This window comes from Micropterus salmoides, unplaced genomic scaffold (assembly GCF_014851395.1).
Source record: "Micropterus salmoides isolate LMB-PRFRI ecotype aquatic unplaced genomic scaffold, ASM1485139v1 Ms_hic_scaffold_7, whole genome shotgun sequence".
Classification (NCBI taxonomy): Eukaryota; Metazoa; Chordata; class Actinopteri; order Centrarchiformes; family Centrarchidae; genus Micropterus; species Micropterus salmoides.
Genome location: NW_024044459.1, coordinates 32,343,550 through 32,365,050, shown reverse-complemented (window position 1 = coordinate 32,365,050; position 21,501 = coordinate 32,343,550). Strand labels below are relative to the sequence as shown.

Genomic DNA, 21,501 nt, shown 5'->3' with positions numbered 1-21,501 from the left:
TCTGCCACTCGCTCTCTTTCATTCGCTCCACCACTCACTCGCTACAAACACACACTGCACTCCTTAAAAGACCTGACATCCTCTCCGCTCTTATAACAGCAGCTGTCACGTAACTTGGATGGCGTTTGATGAAAGAGAAGAGGAAGCTACCAAAGTGTGTGTCGCCGTGCTTGCACAGGTGTGTGAGGGGAAATCAGTAGTCCTGCATCGACATTAATAATTGAGTAAAATTTTAGGAGCAGCGCTCATAATTCAGCAGCAGCGATGGGCCAAATATGGGGGAACCGTGTGTCCATAATGAAAAATAAATAAACCCAGCTTCAATAAGTGAGCAATAATTGAGCACCTTCACCTTAGCTTGCTGAAGATTTCTTTGGCTTGCACATTTGAGCAACTTAAATCTTATATCATGTTGTGAAAAGTCCGTTGGATATGCAAAGATTACATTCTTCAGTTGGTCCAAGAACTGTAGAAACTGAAATACAATATTTTCATTATGCTCTTTTATCTTGCCTGGAGAATTCAATGTTTCAGAAGGCAAGCAACTGTGTCTGCTGCAATTTTACACACACAAAAGTTATATTACGGATGTTACTATTCAGACATTACACTCTGCATGCATTAAAGAAGTTTGTCCTATTTATTGAAGGCTTTTGTAGTAAAAAAAAAAAATCATCATCTTGGTGTTGTGCATCATAACTCGCACTGAACCGAAAAATTTCAAATAACAGCAGCTCTTAAATAGACACGGCTGATTAAGAACTTGAATCAAACCATTTCTTGTACAAGACATTAAGCAAAGAAATGATATGAATGATGAATAATAAAACATTGATGGAGCTTGAATGATTGGTGTGAATGATTACTTGTTCATTTTTGATATCCAGAATTACTCTCAACAGATCGTATTGGATGGCAAACACTGCTCCGCACAGTAGGACACGATGTGACAGCATCGCTCTGATGTAGGAGGTCTCAACTTACAAATCCCTCTTTATTCTCTGCTGGCTCTGTTCTTAAAGCCCACCTGACATTCAGCTCTCCATGCTAAGGAGCAGGAAATAAAACTGAGGAGTGCACTTGTCAGCTGGGCTGACCTACTTCCTCACGGCTACTTAATTATTCAAGAGCTTTGAAATGTTCTTCTGTATGGCAGCATGCAACCCGAGTGCCTGTGTTTGCCCCTCATGACAGCAGCCTCACAGAGCTTCCATTTATGCATGAGAGAGTTCAAGTGTGTGTGTGTGTGTGTGTACTGCCAAACACTAATGCCTATACATACTGGTGCTATTTACACAGACAACATACCAAACAAAACATCCCAACTAGATTTGATACACAAGGTTTTGAATTATGGACAGAGAAAGTTTTATTGTGGAAAATATTAGAAAACACAGACCAGACGTCACAACAGCAGAGCTTTTCATTTACTCAGGGAACTAAAATCATCCAAACGGTACGGTCATGCATCCAGAGCACATGTCAAGACAGGAGTTCAATCCTCCCTCAGAAGCTCACCATAACCTGTAATTACACTCTACTTAGGCCTTCACTTCCACTGTAAGATCATCAACCCTGAGGTGTGTGCCCTCGGCTGCACTTACCAACATGCTTTCCAGAATGGGAAAAACAAACTATGTTGTAACACAAATATTATATTTATCCCTCTTACTAGCCTAACGTTACCCACAGCTGTAGCCTACACACAAACAAGAGTAATGTCCTGTCATCTGTGTTGTGTAAGAGGGTCAAGTGAATAACTTACTACAGAGCCATTTCTAATCTCTGCTAATCCGCTGTCTGCCTCTCTTTTAGTATGTTTAAATATGGGTTACGGGTTTTAATAGCAACTCAATTTCAAAGCCAGAGAAATCAAAATAGAATGCCTTACGAATTATAAATTACTATAACCATAAGTTAATTTCTATTAACACACAAAACAGCATGTGATCAGAGGGATATCATATGAGGCTTTTAAATAATGGTCTACTGGACTTCCAAATCAACAAGGGCTGCAAGGAACTTTCAGGAAAAGTAAATTAAGCAGCTTAAAAGTCAAAGCTTGTTCGTGTTCTCAACAGGAAGAATATTTAACACACACATTACACAATACCTTTGCAAGGCATTATAACAGAAGTGATTAAATTAGTTGAATAACAGTTGTTTAGTAAAATTCTATTATTAGCACATTAATAAAAACATAAATGATGAAAGAGGCAATTCATTTTTAACCGTCAGGCTTCATTAACACATCTTCAAAACACTAGAAACATGTAAAATTAACACAAAATGGGAGCACAGAATAGTTTTTGTTTAGATTGCTGTTTAGACAGAAGGAAACGTGATCCAACAGCTTAAAAAATGTGACATGTGAAAATGCTTTCTTCGGGCTATTTTGAAAGGTCGCAGGACTTCACCGATGCAAATTTTATATCTGTATCTTTTGTATCTGTAGCCTGAAGGATCTGGCTAGTCTAGGGCCCTAAGATTTCCGAGATGTAGAAAACACAGATGGAATCGCATAAATTAACAAAAATGCAATCAACTGTATAAATCTACCAAAATTGGGTTTTTTCTCTAGCTTTATAAGCATTTTAATTTGGAAAAAAGGAAAATGAGAAACTAACCTGTACGCAAATTATTACTTTTTGGCATTGCTTGCTTGAGAAGCAAAGGCTAGATTAAAACCACCGATACAGGTAGCAGGTTCACACACTTACTGCACATCAACTGGCACACCATTAGGTGCCTATGCAGTATCTCTGTCACAAACTTATACTGCAACTTGACAAATGGGCTGGCAAGCAAACATATTATATACATACTCGTGTGCACGTTTAGCTCAGACGGTAGTGTGCTGGACTCCAGTTGGGAGGGTCGTATGATCGATCCCAACATTCAGTAGACATTTTTCTCCCTTGTTAAAAAATTGAATAAAGAAACTTTTGCATGTGCTGCAGTGTGTGGGCGCGTCCCAGCGTTTGATCCACATTTATATCCTATGAACACTGATTTTCATTTCCCTGTGACAATTCAGGGGAACATCACACGTTTACTGCCGACTTTTTCAGAGGTGTGTCAAGCAGGCCAGAGACTCTTCTGAAATTCCTTCAGCACTTTTCAAAGTACAAGCTCTCAATAAACTCGACATAAAGCATTGCTGCAAAAAATGTAGTGCAAGTGCTTTTATTTTGGAGGCACAATCACTTAAAGAAATGATTATGTGAGTAACTGTAGCTTTCATGACTGAGATCTATTTCAGCACCAGCCGCTAAAAATTTATTTTTATTTTTCTGCGATTAAAGAAATCTGTTATCAGGCCAGATATTAATGCTGGCGGGCCAGTTCTGGAGCTGCGCGCAGCGCATAGATTCACTCAGCACCTGCACTTGCTCACTCGCTCCCTCCCTCTCGCTCACAAACACACTGAAACAGAGGCGTGAAAACTGTACTGTACTGAGAACAGTCGACTGTCACAGGTGTTATGCCGAATTTTGCATGCCTGCCAAGAATTGTATTAAAAACGCTATAATATTCTTTGTGGGGTTCATCAATAGTTATAAATGATCAGTATATATTTTATGAAGTTTAAGAATTGTTAATATATTATTACACAAAGTACTGGTAGTTTTTTGAGATTCAGTCTAAAAGGACTTTAAGAAGTGAACTGCATAATTCGGCAAAACAGATATTGTAGGCTACCTACCGAAATTTGCATCCACCTCTTTCCTCAGCATAAAAGAGTGTTACCTCCAGCGAGGTGTACGCACTTCACAGCAGGCATGCAGAATTCCGCACAACACCTGCGCTGCAAAACGTCACTAGACCTCGTGGGAGCAAAGCCTGATTATTGTTATAAACTCACGCAGTCTACCGGACTATCAAATCGGCGAAAGTCAGCCAGTTATCTTGAACGCACCTGTTGACTACCAGTTATACAGTGTGGTAACTTCGACAGCTGTTTTCCAAAGTTAACATAGATCCTTATTAGCTAGGCTCCTTACTTACATGCTTGCTAATAACTGTTTTGAAGATGGATCACCGACACTGACAGCGTTGTGTTTAGGATACCAACCATTCAATTCACAAACGAGTCTGTTTGTGAATTGAATGAATTGTGTGCGAGAGAGCGACTGAGTGAGAGGATGTGCGGAGAGGATATGCGGAGCGAACACGTGCTGCGCAGCGCTGGTTTCAAGAACGATTTTAAAATGGGTCGCCAAGTAAAGCCTATGTGTGGGAAACACTGGTCTTACATCAGACCTGCTTTCCGACGGACAGTTCAGACAGTTCGTTCAGCAGTTCCCTCAAGTTCCCTCAGCGAATTTAGCCGAAAGGTGAGGAGTTTGCATGCTTGGATTTTGATATTAGGTGAAATCGTCCAGCCCTAATTCAGCACTAAAATTAAATTGGTTCTCTACAGCTTCAATAACACCTCAACTTCTTAATAGAAAATATCTCATCATTAAAGGGTGTTAAAGAAAACTATGCTTGTAAAAAGATCTGTAATGAAATCAACTTGTAAAATCCAGAGTTAACATGTGAAGCAAAGAGTCAAAGCAGCTTTCATTCAGCATTGTAATTAACAGAGAGCAATGGCCGCTGTATTGGTTTGCTGAGAATTGAGGTGACAGGGCTTGTTAGGAGGATTACACACCTCGGGTGTACAAGCCAACTTCAAAACCTCAATCGTTAGTTATAATCATGTTGGTCTGCTGAGGTCAAGGCTTGATTTCATTTCACCTAAGTTGGTAACTAGGACTGGGAGGGGGATGGGGTGGTGGTGTTTAAACATCTGTTGTTGATAAGCAGGCTGTCATTTCACGAGCTACAGCTACATATTTCATAAATAGAACAGAACAGAAGAAGGATAAAGGCCCAAGAAGTTCTGCTAATGACCTGAGTGAGGGAGAATCTGACGGGGGAGATATTACGCGGGAATGGGTGCGCAAGTTTGTCTGTGTGTGAGAGTGAAAGATAGCATAGGCTAACTAAGTGATTATTCAGAGCACTACAGAGCGACCATTTTGCTCGCATATTCCCCTAAAAATCGATGAGTGCGAAACGGAAAAAATGATTTTTGCCTTTGGTGAGAACTGGAGCGTTATGTTCACTGCTGTGTACGGAGGTCAGGCGCGCGAAGAAAACCCTCAATATTCAAACCTCAAAAATCTCATTTGTACCCAACGATCGGATATTTGAATATTCGGATCCAGCCCTATTGTTAACAGTGGTTTAGGATTGGATTTTATGAAAGAGAGTGTAGCCATAAGTGAAAATGAGAAGCACGACGATGATTTGACTCTGATTTGTTGAACTTAATTATTGCAAGCAGCATTACAAATTCCTGCAGGGACGCATAAATCGTGTGGCCCTTTCAAGCTCTACAGAGTGACAAACGCAGAATCAGTGTGACCTCCAGACCCCATTAACCCTTAGGCTAGGATCCCAAACATACCCAACCCCCCTCCCTTTGTAACCTAAATTATGAAAGTGAGAGGGTCTAAAAGATGAGGACAAAATCATGAGGCTTGCAGGATATGCATGGGCCAAATATGAGAAAGACACTTTCTTCAAACAACATGTCACAACCACAGTTTTTCTATTTTGCAATTCCAGAAAATGGTACACCTGCTTAACTTCAGCCCCCTGTGCAGCCGCTGGAACTGAGGTGGCACTGTATCCAGTTCAATGGCACTTTGATTGTGAGTAGGCACTGCAACAGACCAGCTGTGCCTGATCATAATATTCTACCACATTGCATCAAGGATAACATTCTCCACATGCAAAACGTACCAGGTGCAGTCCACTAGTGAGCAAGAAATGCTAGACAGCTGCTGTTACTCATTCAGTGAGAGGGAAACTGGGTGGGAGGAGGGAAACTGGGTGGGAGGAGGGAATGCGCCTGGGAGTTTCACGGTGAGTCCCTCGTATTTCTCTTTGGTTTCTGCATGTTAACTTGTGGGTTCATAAAGTGCCCGACAACATACCAATGTTGTGTCATTTCCCTGTAATCATTGTTAAATTTCAGTTCAACGTAAGGTGTTAAATGCTCGCTGGTGGAACAATAACATCTGAACAGAAACATGACTGGATATGCATAAAATCAAAAATCATTTAAACATTGAGATGTGGATTATTACTGTCTGTGGACATTGTTGACTTGTGATTTAACATCATATCCAACCCACTAATCAACATCCCAAATTCAGGTTGAGATCTCACCAAAAGGCTAATATAGTTAAGACCCTGACGCACCAAGCTGACAGGTTGAGTTGGACTGAATGTGGTCAAACGATTCTTTATTCTGCGTAATTCAGCATGTTGAGTCGGTATAAAGGAATGTCGATACGCGCATGTTGGTGGCCCACTGCCTATTAGCTGACCGAGCTCAAAAGAACACTTGACCACAGGCTATGTATGGTTCAAGAAAAAGTACTTCTTAAACAATGCATGAAAAAATAATCTGTAGAAGCTTCGAGTACTAAAATCATCGTTACCTGCAGCCCTAATCTTAAATGTCACTCACTTATTGAGAACCACCTCCCTTCTGTATAATTATTTCATTCATTCATTTGTACATCAAAAATTTTTAATAATAATTTATTTCACTATCAAGATGTACAGTACAGAGCTGTAACCTGACAACTTAATGGTGATCTTATCCTCTGCTAACTTTCACCGTCACTTTCTTCTCTCACATTGCTCGTCCTTTGAAAAATGAGGAGAGGGAGACAGCCATGCGTTGAGTGTTACCTTAGCTTACTGAAAATCATTAAGGATCGTGTGAAATTTTAAGTAGCGACAGTAGGCTTCAAATACGTTGCTAGTGACTGGTTTGAAACAAGCCCTAAGCTCCGTTTCTTTCAGGCAAGAGTTGCTAAGGTTGCACTTCCACACAAGCTGAAGAATAAATCCGTTTTTTTTATTTATTTTTTTATCTACAATCCGAAAGAGACTCGCGACAATAACATGACAGCTGCATGTTGGTCTTTGTAGTCGTAATACAGTGAATTATATTTGGACAAGAGAAAGAAAGAACTGCAACAGCACGGGAGGAAAAAACCATTCTAAAGCACCCTGGGAGCATTTCAACGAGCATTAGAGGTAGTGTTACATGGACAGTGGAAAATTAAGACCTGTTTAAAATTATTATTAAGACCTAGAACACAAACTAAGCAAATTTAAGACTTTTTAAGGTGTTAAAGTTTGATTTTGAAATTTAAGAATTTTTGGGTAATTTTTTATACCTTTTTTATGATGGTCTTTTCATTATTTGGTGATAATTGTAAATAATAACATTATATGTTTTTCCCCTATATAATAAAAACAACTGTTTACTCTTATATTTACTCTTGTTCTGTACAAAAATATACTTACTCTTTATTAATAAACACAATAATACTACTACTTTGTAGTAGTATTACTGTAGTATTTGAGTACTTTGTTCTCAACTGTAAAGTGACAATGCCTTTGAAGGACAGACTTTTTGAATTTTAATGTGAAAATGTTGTGTTTTATGATGACGCAACAATTCTGTGAGGATTCATCTTTCACGGGCAATAAAATAAGAAAGAAAGCTCTCCCTTTCCAGTTTCATAACTGTGTTGTGTTTCATAATATGAGCAGAAATTGAACTTTCAGTGAAACCATCTCCCTGGGGCATCACACTGAGCAGGGGATTATCTTTGCCCCCATTACCCTTTTGGAAGAGGGAGAGAGATCTCCTCACTCTCATTTAACCCATTACAACCCAAACCGCTAAGCTGACACTTTACTATGAGTGCACAGAACTCAAGTCAGCAATGTCACACCATTATGGATTATTACCAGACTTTGTGCTCTCCAGACTGCCCAACTGTCCGCAGGCACCATGAGTACAATACCTGAATACCTGTACTAAACTGTGTCCATACCAAATATTTAACCAAACCCAAAAATTTAAGATAAGATATAACTTTCTTCGGTCGACATAGCAGCACAAAGGAATATGAAAGAACAGATGCAGTATTGTAGAATATTCAACGCTATTCACTAATAAATGATTTACAACAAGATGAATGTCCGTTCATAATCTGTCATTCATACTCATTAAATGTTCTGCTTTAAATAATTTATATCTTGACACTTATTTGGCAAAGTTCTTGTATGCAGCCTGTCACCCGGTCCAAACTAAAAGTAAATACTGACGCTAGGGCGGCCCCCGATAGTCTTACTCGACCAACTTTTCATTAGTGGGTGAGAGGAGAGCCTTGAGCACAGCACGATTGCGACAGTGTGAATGCAAAGACGAGGAGAGACGCAATTTCCTGCCGGAAGACGCAAAGCGTGTGACCACGCAATATATAGTGCCCTACTCTCAACTGCATGAGTTTAAATTTTTCAACTCCAGTCACGTGACACTGTGTCACTATAGCCTATCAGCGTTGAGATTGTCAGATGGAAGCCAGAACTTTTGATAAATAAACACCCCAGGGTTGGGCGACGTCTACAAAATTTCCATCGGACGATGTCTACATTGAAACTCTTATGTGCATGTGTTCACTCGCAAAGACTTTACTCTGTTAATAACTTGGTAGCCTATGACGTTACAAGTCCTAGCGGAAATTTTACAAGTACAGACCAGGTAAAGCAGAAGTGAACACACAGGGTGCAGGTGTTAGTTGGTTTGATAGGCTGCGTCATTAACAAGCCCACAAGCAGCTCACCTGCTGCTGTGATAACAGTTCGCAGGTGGAAAAATACCGAATAGACTATTTCTGTCTCTTTTAGGCGACTTTATAAAAACATACTGCTTATGGAGAAAGTGGAGTAGACAGGCGAGGGGGGAGACAGAGAGAGGCGGGGCAAGCCGGTGTGTTTACCTGAGGTGTAGGCCTCGTGCGTCTGAGTGTGGGGAGAAGAGAATTCAAAGCATATTTAAAATTTATAGTAATAATGTTCATGGTGATTAAAATCTGCTTTCACATGGCGGTATTATGTGAACATTTTTGATATTTTTTTGCCAGGGGGTGGGGTTTTACAATCACAATGCCTGCTCAAGCATCGTCAATCGGCCCACCCTAAAACATCCACAGTCAGACTACATTCTGCTCTGACAACTGCATTTTAAAAGTGTAGCTGACAAACCTGCCAAAGCATGAATTCATATTTTTAACAAATCTGCATCATGTTGTAGTTATTTCTGCATCAACTTGATCTGTTTATTGCAATTAAATCACAGCAAATTGTTTTTTTTTTTTGGTTTTACACCACTGTAGTAATAGCAGGTTCTGTTTATTCACATTATAGCATTGTATGTAAACACCCAGAGGAGTAATCCAGCGATCAAATTCACGCAAGAAAAACATTGAAGATTTAATTTGCGTTTGGTCAGTCAGTCAGTCTAAAAAGATTTCAGAGTTATACATATATTAACCTTAGACATCATTCACCGTTTTGGTGCACTACAGCAAACCTTTGAATTGTTGAATGCGTTCTGCATGAACGGTTACGATTATTGACAAATTAGTGCTTGACATTAACAAATTACTAACAACCCACAATGTAGACCATTGTTCTTTGAAGGATTTAATGAATGAAAATAACCCACAAAAATGAGACTGCTGTCGTCCAACCTATTATACAAGCAGTAAGCTATGTAGTAGGTAAATGATTATTTTCATTAATCGACTAATCTGCCGACTATTTTCACGATTAATCGACTAATTGTTAAGTCTATAAAATATCAAGTAATTGTGAAAAATGCTCATCTTTTCCAGAGCCCAAAGTGATGTCTTTAAATTGCTTCTTTGGTCCAACCAACTGTCCAAAACCAAAACACTCTTCATTTACTATCATAAATGACAAAGAATAGCAGCAAAACCTCAATTTAAGAAGATGAAATCATCAAATTTCAACAAAAAAAATAATAATACCTGAAACGATTAATCGATCATCAAAATAGTTAATTGACTAATAGTTGCAGCTCCACTATATAGTAGGCTATATTAAATTAAATTACAATGATCATAGTAATACTATAATATTAATATAATGCCAACAGTAAACTATATAATAACATTATACTTGTTATTTAATGTTATAATATTACACAAATTTATACTAGTCACTCATCCATGTTGTGGATGGTGCATCTGCAGTGGATGTAGATTTAGCCAGAGCCAGGATGCCACTGTGCCTCATGAGAGAAACACATTCCTCTTGTTATAGTTTAAGTCTATTTCACTAACGTTATTGTTATATATATTGTTCAGTAATCTTGTTTACATAAAATGTGAGTGGGTGGGGCCATCCCTAGTTCAAAAACTACAAGTCCCACATTCCACAAGCAGCAATAAAAGCACCAATCACAGTAGAGTTTTCTGTGGTGAGTGTTTTCATTCATCACTGTGATCAATATTTTAAAGCCTATGCCGAGTGTCCAGATACTAGAGTCTTCTCTTCCACAGTCCCCCACTGGTTTTCACATCATAAATGTAGTATATCTTCAATCCAAAAATTTCTTCCAAGGGAAAATATTCATCTGAATACCTCAACAAAAAGGACACTGATCAAACTGCACACCTCCTAAGCATTACATATTAATTTTACATAATTTGAATGATATCTGTAACTCCTTGCCTAGTATCTTCTGATTTAACAGAGGTTTTATAAGTCAAAGCTATAAAGAAATAAAACTCCCCAGTGCTATGTATATTCAAATTATTACAGGACAGTTTATAGGAGCTTCTCTATGTATGTCAAAGCATGCAGCAAAACAGTGAACAAGTACTATTCAAAGTATTTCGGAGTACAATGTTTTCATCAAACTTTGTTTGTGCAAGATATAATTTAATGCATGTGTATTCTCACTAAAAAGGCACTTAAAACCACATTTGGTTGTGATAATGAACCACAGACATGTTCAACCTGTGGCAGCTAAAAAGCTGAAGTTGTTTGATTACATATCATGGAAGTGGTTTTGGAGATCGAGACAGCTTATAGAAACAGACAACCGCTTCTTTCAATAACAAAACATGGTTACTTTGTTTATGATTTAATTTGCGGTAATGTTCGGTCCCATGGCATTTAATGGGTTATTATCATGATGACAACGTGTCTGGAAAGATGCCCCTGCTCTTAAAAGTTTGACAACATTATGCTCAGCGGGCAAAAACAGCTTCTAACAGAAAGGCTTTCTTACAGGTGGATAACCATAAGTCGCTAATAGATGTAACTCTTAACGACAGCTACCAAAAAAGTAAGTTGAAATAAACATGAAATAACTTTAAAAAGGTTTTTTTTTTTTAAAAAACACGCTCTTACTCAAAAGCAAGTTTATGCTGTCAAAACATCAAGCGCCTAACGCTAACTCACCAAACGTCTCCGCTGAGTTGTGTCACAGTGATTTGACATGAAGCTGGTAAGGCAACTAACTTATAGTCTGCTACTAATATCTCATCACCCATCTGACAACAAAGCACTGCGTTACCGGCTAACGTTAGATTCAAGTCAACTTCGTGTTAAACCATTGTTTACAAACGCAAACCAGGCGCTTCTGTGCATAGCCAAGTTAGCAGGCTAAGCAAGTTAGCACACAATATACCTTCCTGTCACATAACGTTGGTCGAAAGTTGACCGTCGATATTGGCAACGTTAGTATTATCGAGGGTGGCGTATTGTGGCGTGCTTACACCGAGAACTGTACGATTAATTCAGTTCAATAAAATTGGCGTTGGCTAACTAACGTTACTCCGCAGTTCTGACAACTAGCTTAGGTAGCTAGCAACGTTAGCAACAAGCTAGCTTAGCCTAGCCGTGTAGCACGTGTTCTTGATTTATAAAATAATTAACTAACATGACGATAGCCAGCAAGCTTTGGATAATGTGGTGAGATGAGCAACCCGCTAGTTGAGCTGTTCGCTATCATTAATATTTGTCAAAGATTCGACGAACCGTTTAGTTGTAACGTAACGTATAACGTTAGCCTCGAAAAGGTCAATACTGCTATGGATGTTTCTCCTCCAAAGAATAGCCGGACCCCGTTGTCCAACAACAGAATAGACATACCCACCACCACCACCACCACCACCAACGGACAACCAGCAATGGAAGCTAACTAACCTTAGCGGGGTAAGAGAAAGCATTCGGCGGTGTTATCGTACAGTAGCGTAATGTCCCAATCTTCGTCAGTCGGTCCAATTTCTCTTAAAAAGCTTCTCGCTTCGATTGGGTGTCTCGCCACTGAATTAATCCAAATCAAATAGTAGTTTTCGTTTTCATTTGTTCCGCTAGCGGTTTTCAGCGATGCCGTGCCTGTTCCAGCACAACACTGTGGTGTAGCACTACTCCCTAAGCCGCTACTGCTGAGACCATAGCGGGGCTGAACCGCCTCTCTCTCTCTCAATAGGTCCGCATGCTCTCTCGCCCCTCCTCTTTACTCAAGGACTGCACTTTTCTCATGCCCACAACAAATTCAGTGATAAAGTCGTGTAGTGTAGTAAAGTCAACAAAAACAAAAAAATATAAATGGCAAGTGGGATTTCCCACCGTTTCTTTTTCTTTAGTAGGTTTTGCAGTACTTTCTATACATTATTTATCATGTCTGATATGCATCCCTGCACACAACATGTAACCTACATGTTTCTGTACATATAGCTAAATATGTTCATGTTTCTTTATAGTTTTCTGTAAGTGTAGCCTATGCATGCTATTGCTATATGATCTGATAATGTTAAAAGCTATACAAATCATCAACAGTTGTGGGGACATAAGGGTTCAGATTACGTTTACATTTACTCATTTGGCAGACGCTTTTATCCAAAGCGACTTACATTTGAGGAACAACAAACAAGCATCAACAGAGCATCAAATACAGATCTACAACTGACAATACATACTAGTAAGAGCAGCAATAAATACTAGTAAGAGCTCATAGTTCATATCACATCAATGGGGTTGATGACACACTTGGGTCACAGGATGTAACGATGCACGAGAACAAAAGGAGAAGATTTTTAACACTATTTTAAAGAAATGGGAAATGCTAAATTATATGAGCGGAAGGTTACTTTTTTGGACAATGAACATTTTTAACAAATGCTTTTAAAAAGTGGTGGGGACAAAATCAGCAATTTCAAAATGTGGTGGGGACATGTCCCCAGTGTTAATGATACCTAGCTTTACAAATATATAGGCGATATTTAATCTACATCACAATGTACATATAAGTGTACATGAAAGGTATTCAGTCTTCATTTGCATTTCATCTGCGCAGACTGAATCCCTTTAATGTGGACAAAACTTTGATAACTTTATTTTATAAATCTTTTGTTGAGTCAGTTTTAATTCTTTGTTGCATAGTTTGGCATGCAAATCTTACAGTGCAAAGCAAAAATAAACTGTCTAACATTGTTAAGGTAGCCAGCAAAATAATTGGCACTCAACAACTCTCTTTGGCAGACATCTATGATCTACATAATAGACAAGTTATGCGTAAGGCTCGGACTATCATAGCCAGCTCTGACCACCCTCTTTTGGAGAAATTTGTTTGGGCGAAGATACAGATTCCCCAGGAGAAAAACTAACAGATACAACCATTTCAACTGTTTGAGTACTTTCAGACAAACAAATAGATGTTGTACACGGTAACGGCTGTTCTTGTTTTGTTCACATCTCATGTATGTTTGCTTGTGTTTCTGTTCTTAAATCCTTTTGCCAATCAAATTTCCCCTGGTGGGACAATAAAGATTGAATTGAATTGAGCATATAGGTCTAGCACACATTCCTCATTTAGCTGACTATTATTGACTGATCTATTATTGAGATTTACCATCACCTGAATCACTACCCTTGTTACTCAAACATATTGTTGGCACACACATGGTCATATTATCAACAACTTGAATTGTCCCTCTCACGCTACAGCTGTGAGGACAAAACCCTCTGTATTCTCTTTCCCTCTGTGCCTGCTCCAGTCATCAGTTCAAGCGTTGACACACCAGGACATCTACATCTGTGCTGCTTGATGCCTGCGGAGAAGTACAAGCTGTGAATACAGTGACTTAACATTGAAGGATAGTATTTGGAAGAGCACAACATACCATGCTGTGTACATAGTTAGTGATGACACTGCTGAAGCCAGTGCCCTCTTAATGGTCTGAAACCTCTCTGTCTGCTTCACAGCTAAACTGGCTTCTAAAACCACCACCCATACTGCTGCTATTTCAGTCCCATAAAAGAGTAAGTTTTAAAGTATTTAAGTCAGTCAGTGGGGCTCATTAAAGAAAGAAACCTGCTGTTCTGCTCACGCTAAGGTAATTCATTTCACTCCATTTATTGTTTTATAATTTTGATTTTGTATTATGTCATTCCACTGGCAATGTGACTTTACCATATAACTATCTGGCACACTTTAGGCAGGCTATATCTTGACCTAAATTTCAGCAGCAGCCTTCCCTATGATGTCAGATGGAATTGTTTTTCTTCCCCTTGTTTTTCTTTCCGCTCTGTGGTTTGGGAGACCCCTTCTAACCATCAGTATAACCACCATCTCTTCATCCAGCCATCACAGAGCAGGAAAACGAACTGTTTATTTCAGCCGGGCTTTCAGGACCCAGACGCATGTCGGGAATAATCTATCCCCTATCTCTGCAATGCCCAATTTGTCAGCTCACTGATAAAGGACAAATGTTTCTCACTTGCCAGTTTTGATGTCAACAGCTGTGTTTCATTTGCAGCTAGATCCCCAAGTAGAGTTAAATTGAGCTTCAGACAAAGCCCGAATGGCCAGATGAACTGTCTTGAGTAACAGTAAATACTTGACATATGTATGAAGGACACTTGATTTCAAAAATACATTTGCAACCCACTTCATGGGGAAACACCTGAGGCAGATCTTCTACAAGTTATTAAAAAAAGAACTGGAGAGGATTGTTTAAATAGATCCAGAGCCCACATGAAAGGCACCACTGAGAGTGACTGCATCAGCTAAGCAGACTTCAGTGATTTCAAAGGCTGTCAGTTGATAGATGCACTGCAGACAGTCATTACAGTCCTGAAATAAAAGATGAACAACAGAAAATCCTTCAGAACAGAGAGGAGGCTGGAGGGAAAATCCTCATCAAAACAGCCCTCTTAAAAGATGAGCTGCCATCCGGAGTCTACCAGATTAATGGAGCTCCCTTTGTGGATGATCAGCTTTGATTACAAATTCAAATACTCCTCTGCTGGTGCCATCGTCCAAAACTTTGCCTGATTAGAAACACATTATTACTCTCTGCCATTCTTAGTTTTCTATTGTCTTCAGGGGTAGTTCAGTTAGACTTAAACTAATTGGATTCAGGCACAATTCAATGAGAAACACCAAATCATAAACATGAAATATCTCTAACCAAAATCATATGTTCCGTTTATAATGTGATCTGTAGGTGAAGATGATGGATACTATGTGGCACGTGTTGCTATTTATAACGCTGTTATAATTACATGCCAGATTCTTCCTTGGGCTATGATGTACATTTTTAGCTGAGACATAATTCATTCTGCCATCGCTGGCATTTATTATTGTCACAACTGGGCTCGAGTCAAACAGCCTGGGAAAATTATCTTTCTCTGTAGATATCCGAGGGAGAGACAGAAAGCGAGAGAGGAGCCTGTTTTTTTTTCCATCTGTTTAATCATGACACTATTTTCCTCGTATCATTCACAAAGATTTACAATGCAAAGCCAAGGCTGAAATTTATTCACAGCCACAAGACTTCACCAAATTGCCTCCTCCTCACCTCAAACAAAGACAGCACTGAGAGCAAAAATGGCAGAATCTCACTGAAGAGTCCAACGACTGCCTGCATTGTTGGAATTCCGGCTTAACTTCCTGAGCCTGTCCACACCTGGCCGACCGCCAGCACACGCTTTTCTCTCATTTTTTCCTTTCCTTCCCTTTATCAAGATCATATGTAGACTACATTTTACTGTTGAGACATAATATCTTTCCAACCTCACCCACATGTAATACAAAGTTGGATTATGCTCTCTGTCTTTGTTACATCATGTATCCGTGTATTTTAACAGCGCCTTTATCACTGAAATTGATTTATTTTAAATCTGCGCTGGGCAGAAATCCTTTTAACACATTTTTGATTTATGATGATGATGATCACTTAAATAAGCCCAGTAATGGAAAACACCTCTAGCAAGAGTTTGTTTAATCATTCGTATTTTACAATTTTATTTCAGTTGCATCAAAAAAATCAATGAACAAATCACACACTGTTGTATGTGCTTCAATAACAAATCTGAATATTTAACAAGAGGCATGTCATGATGTCATGTGTTCTCTAATTTCCTGTGGCAAATTGTGCCTTAATTTCTTCGCTGTCGCTGGCTGCTGTGGGTGTGACAGACATAGTCACACTTGTCCCGTGTCCAAGTGAACCCCTGTAATGAAACTGGCAGTGGCACAGCATCGCTGGGGCTTAGCTCAGTCAACCATCTGTTAGGTTGCATGGATTCATGCGGAGTAAACTAAAGTGGACCTTGTACAGACATGTTGCAGCGTGGCTGTCATGACACCAATGTTCACCATGAAACCAACAACGACAACAAAGACTCATTCCTGTCTCTTTGTAATGATAAAAACATGCAAGGAGAGTATGATTCACAGCCTTTCATGTCAAGGTTTCATCACTTTAAGTTAATTAGATACAGAGACAAGATACATCATACAGTATAATATGCATATATATGCATGTATATGAACATTCACACATGGATCAAATTTTGGCATTGGTAAGGCTTTTCAGAAATATTAAATAGCTAGTCAGCCCAAATATCTGCTCTCTGATCATGTGCCACAGCATCCACAGACAGCATTAGCAGTGATAACATTGATGCCTTTTTCAGATGAAATCAGGTCACGGTGTTGTGGACTTTCAACAGTAGCTGTGTGATAATCCTTGGCAGTTGATGAAAGAGTTAAAGGGAATCAAAGTGGTTTTCTGCCTGCATGGATATGTACACCTTTTTCAAGCAGAATGGGGCAAGCATGTCTACCAATAATGGACACCATCTCTGACAGAAGAATTGACATTTGATCCTGTGGTGAAGATAAGAGTTCAATCCATCCTTTCCAGGGAGGACACATAAAGAATTCTTTTCTCATCCCCCAAGGACATAGCCAGCTTTGGCTGCAGTTTTCTCACTAAGTGGCCGAGCCATAAGCCCAGAGGTGAATTGCTGCTGCTCAGCCAACTCAAATACGGCTCTGCAGGAAGTGCTGAGCTGGATGGACTTGCGCTGCTGCGTCTAATGTTAAAAGCCCAGCCAGTGCTAGTCCTTCACCACTTTACAGCACAATATTATCTATCCGGCCCTTTGTTAATCACATGATAAAGGGCTGTAGGTTCACAGGCTCCTCACATTTTCACTTCCACATAAACTAGACTCAGGGAGGAGTTCCAGGGAACATGTGTGGGAGGGAGAATAGTAGGTTTTCCAGGAAACCGGGAGGAAAGAAGGACAGGGGTGCATATGGGTTGCCATAGCACTATATAAGGGAGGAAGAAGAAGAATAGAAGCATTTTCAGTGGGAGGGCGGCGAGGGGAGGGGTTCAGAAGAGTGCAGAACCCCCATAAATAAAGCTAATGAAATGGCAGTTGAGTCTGGAGAGAGGTTGGAATGGCTGGTTGGGTCTTACCCACTGTCTGATTTATCCTCAGTGTCCCTGTGAGCACAGTGGGGAGATCCATTACCTCACCTCATCAATAACATCCCATGAACGGGGAAAAAAGCCTGCCTTCCACACCAACACTCACCCCAGGGACCAGCTTAGAAGGTTCACTCAGTGGGGGAGAGGAAGGTGGCGTAAAGTAGTCACATGTAGAGAGCAAAAACATCGACGGTGGGGGATGGGTTGCTTTAGGGGAGCTGTGCAGGGGGTAGCTCAACATACAGCACAGAACATATTCAGCACATTGCAGCAACTCACAATCAAGCATGGAAATTAATGTATTTGCCATTTCCCGCATGGACACAGTGTCTTTATTCTAATTCTGTGGGTGAATGGTGAAAAGATAAGCGTACATACACTCTCTGAGTCAGATGACGCAGGGAGCTATCATCAAAGAGAATGTCAACACACAGACCGGTAAATAGATGATAAGGTTCCCCTAATTCATAAGCAATGCTATCGATGAACTAGAACAGTACAGGTGCACGCATGCCTAAGATTATAATGTATTATAAACAGAGCAGCGATTTTGAATGATCCCAGAGGGCAGACTGAAAATATGCAGGACGTAGTTCTTTATAACAGAGAGTAGTGGAATTAAAACAAGGCATGTGCTGAAGATAATAAGGCCTTGGAAGAATTTTACACCAGAAATTAGGTGAAATGTCAACAGAGCTTATAGTCTAGAGGGAGTTGATAACAGAGCAGAGATAAGAATAGAGTGCAATAGCAGATAAAGTGATTGAAGTAATCTGTCACACACTCCCTCTTTCTGTGTGTGTGTGTGTGTTTGAGAATGATCTTTCATGTGCTTTTTGCAGTGAGATCACAAGGTAGTTGCAGTTTCTGTGTCACGGCTGAGTAAGACACCCTGAGGGAAGGGCTTTTCAGCAGCACGGCTGAAAGGAGGAAGCTCAACACTCAAACATGCCACAGAAAGACAGAATAAAATTCTTTTCAATCACTTCCCATCTCTGAGTCCTCTACCCTCCGCCCCCTAACTGCTCTGCTGTCAGCTAAGCAAATGTTGAGTTTAATCACACAATTGAGCAGTGCTTGTATCAAGTCAAGTCATTGTTTGGACTGGGAATACACAGTAATTTTATCTTTATAGAGAGTATATTGAAGTTGACTGAATATCTCTACTCAAAGCTAAGTCTCTACACTGTGCTATGTCATAAACATATATCTTCTCGGTGCTGTGATGCAACATTTTGAGACTTAGTGGGGGCATTCAGAGTTTAGTTCCCTGCTCAGTACTGTACCCTGCCTTTCAGCAAACAGACAACCTGATTACATCTCGCTGTCAAAAAAGCAGAAGGAGTCTCCAAGCAGGCAGCTGGAGCTCTCCTGTGAATTGCAGCAGCCCAAGACTCAGACTCAAACAGAATCATGGAAGACAGAGCTGTTCCGCTGCTACACAGATTTAATAGTTCCACTCCCAACTGCAGATGCCACTACAGTGTTGCTGCTCCCTGCAGATTAGTCGTCTATATACAGTATATATTTTGGCACACAAGAGACAAAGAACTGAAAATACAATACGCTTCTAATGGCTCAAGTGACACTCGGATGTTACTGGGTAGTCGCACAGAATGCAAACTAAATATCATATATTGTATTGTTTTCAAACTGGTCTAAAAAAACAGGGATTTCATCATTTCTTGGAGATAATGAAAAAGAATCACAATAATCTTATAATAGTTAATTATATTATTATTAATCTTGGTAATAAAGCCTACATTAACCGAGTTTTGGGCCACTTTGGGGCAGTGGAAACAAGCACCGACATATTGCATCGCTCACTGTAAGATTATATGGTGAACTTGTTATCATAAATTTGCATATTTACTCATTCATCAGGTATGGAGAAACATTAGCATTCATTTAGAGTTCTCTCTGCCTGGCCTCCAGATAAATGTAGGTGCAATATTTATTCTCCTTTTGGCTTTGTTTTTTGGAAATATCTGGCTCTTCAGCTGCTAAATGCTACATTCAGTAGAACGTTACTAACATTTTCTGTCCATAGTGTACAATGGGTTTTTAGAGCTCTTTTTAGTAGCCTGTTGTGGCTGGAAACAGCGTTATGAGTGCGGTAGAAGTGAATGAAAACAGTGAAGTTGTTGGCCAGTAAACCAAAACAAAGCGCTAAAATACACTGTATAGCTCCATAGAGCTGCTGGGAACTGGAAAGTCGGGTCACAATTCACTATGATTGACCCCTTTCACATATACTTAAGTAATTTAATCCACTGTTATTTTAACAAGACTAAGAGTCTACCAAAATGCTAGGAGGTCTGCAATCCTAAAATACTAAAAACTAAAATATTACAATGATAGAAGACATATTGTGTATCAATATGTTTCACATTTCACATTACATACTGACGTGGTACAAGAATAAAAAAGACATCATATACATTATAATAGGATAGTGCACACTTTGGACATAATATATTACACATATCACGCTAAATATGCAAATTAAACACTTTATTGGAAATACATTTCAGTATCCCTTTTCAAAATCATAAAGAAAAACCACAAAGGAGCATGTTGTACTGTGTACGTCCTTGAGGAATAGGGAGATATCCTATTCAGCAGCTTCTGTCTGACTCTGCTGACACCAAGGTCAAAATGTGCATAGCCCTGCTCGGGAAGGAGGGAAAATAGTCCATCAAACGAGCAGTGAACCAAGCCCCTGCATGCTGGAAAGCGTTGATGCAGGAATACAGAGTCCTCTGAGAATACAGGCCGCTCTGTAAGCAGCTACAATGCTCCCTGAGCATGCACAGTGTATGTTCCTTTTTCCACCTGACCTGGCCTTCTGTCCTCTAGCACAGGGGCGACAACACTGGAGGGGTGTTTTCAGAAACACCTTTTGTCATGCTCTTGTGAAGGCTTAGATTCTTATACTTATTAATAGATTATATAATTTGCTACATGTGCCACAGATTTATGTGAAATAAAACATTGCAGCTGTCAGATGGTGTTCAAGTGAGAATAATCCAAAAACTTATTTTGACAGTATTTAAACTCCTGTAATATAGTAAATAGTGTGTTCTTCAGTGTGACAACACACACCAGAGGTTGGAGTGCATTGGGGTTGACAACAGAGAAAAGAATTAAGGCAGTGGAAAGAGCTGAGTGGTCATCGTATGAGAGTAACAGAAGAAGAATTTAGCCCTTGACTGCCAAAGCTAGTGAGTCACATCCGATCTGAGAGATTCTTGTCAGATGTGGGAGAGTGGGAGGTGTGTGTGGGCTGCAGAAATATGATATTGTAGTGCTCATCCAGCCTGTGAGCGTTTTCTCTTGAACGCCCAGAAATGAATCCATCCACCTTGGAAAGTCCTCAAGGCTTTTCACACTAAGAATGTGATGTGTTAATAAAAGACTTGTATAGGGTCTTTGTGTGTTTATGTCCAGAAGAGAGGAGACTGTGAAAGACGCCAACAGAATGTGCTAAAGGCTTGCAAGATGCACATTAACTGAAATAAATCACTGATAATGATATCCCCTGCTTCTACACCTGCCTCTGTGCTCATGTATAATTTAACAGCATAGGTGCTGCCTTGGAGAAGCTTTGCACTCTGTGACCTTTGCAATCATTTTAAACTACAAAAAGTATGAACATAATCATTGCACATGCCATATCTTAATTCATCTCTATCTCCTCTTTGCAGTTTCATCTCTTTCTTGTCATTTTATTCCTCTCTGTCCCATCCATTCACTGTCCGTGTCTACTCAGAGGAACAGTCTTCAATTTGATCCTGGTAGTGATTGGTGC

The 21,501-nt window shown here is 39.7% G+C and overlaps 1 protein-coding gene across 7 annotated transcripts in view; it reads right to left on the bottom strand.

Annotated features, from left to right (window-relative positions):
* Positions 1-12,346, bottom strand: part of ncor2 (nuclear receptor corepressor 2) — a 91,274-nt gene extending 78,928 nt beyond the window's left edge. For all 7 annotated transcript variants that reach the window (XM_038703479.1, XM_038703482.1, XM_038703484.1 and 4 more), the window contains exon 1: positions 12,106-12,346. The gene's annotated coding sequence lies outside the window, so the exon portion shown is untranslated. The remainder of the gene's footprint in view (positions 1-12,105) is intronic.
* Between the last annotated feature and the right edge of the window lie 9,155 nt (positions 12,347-21,501).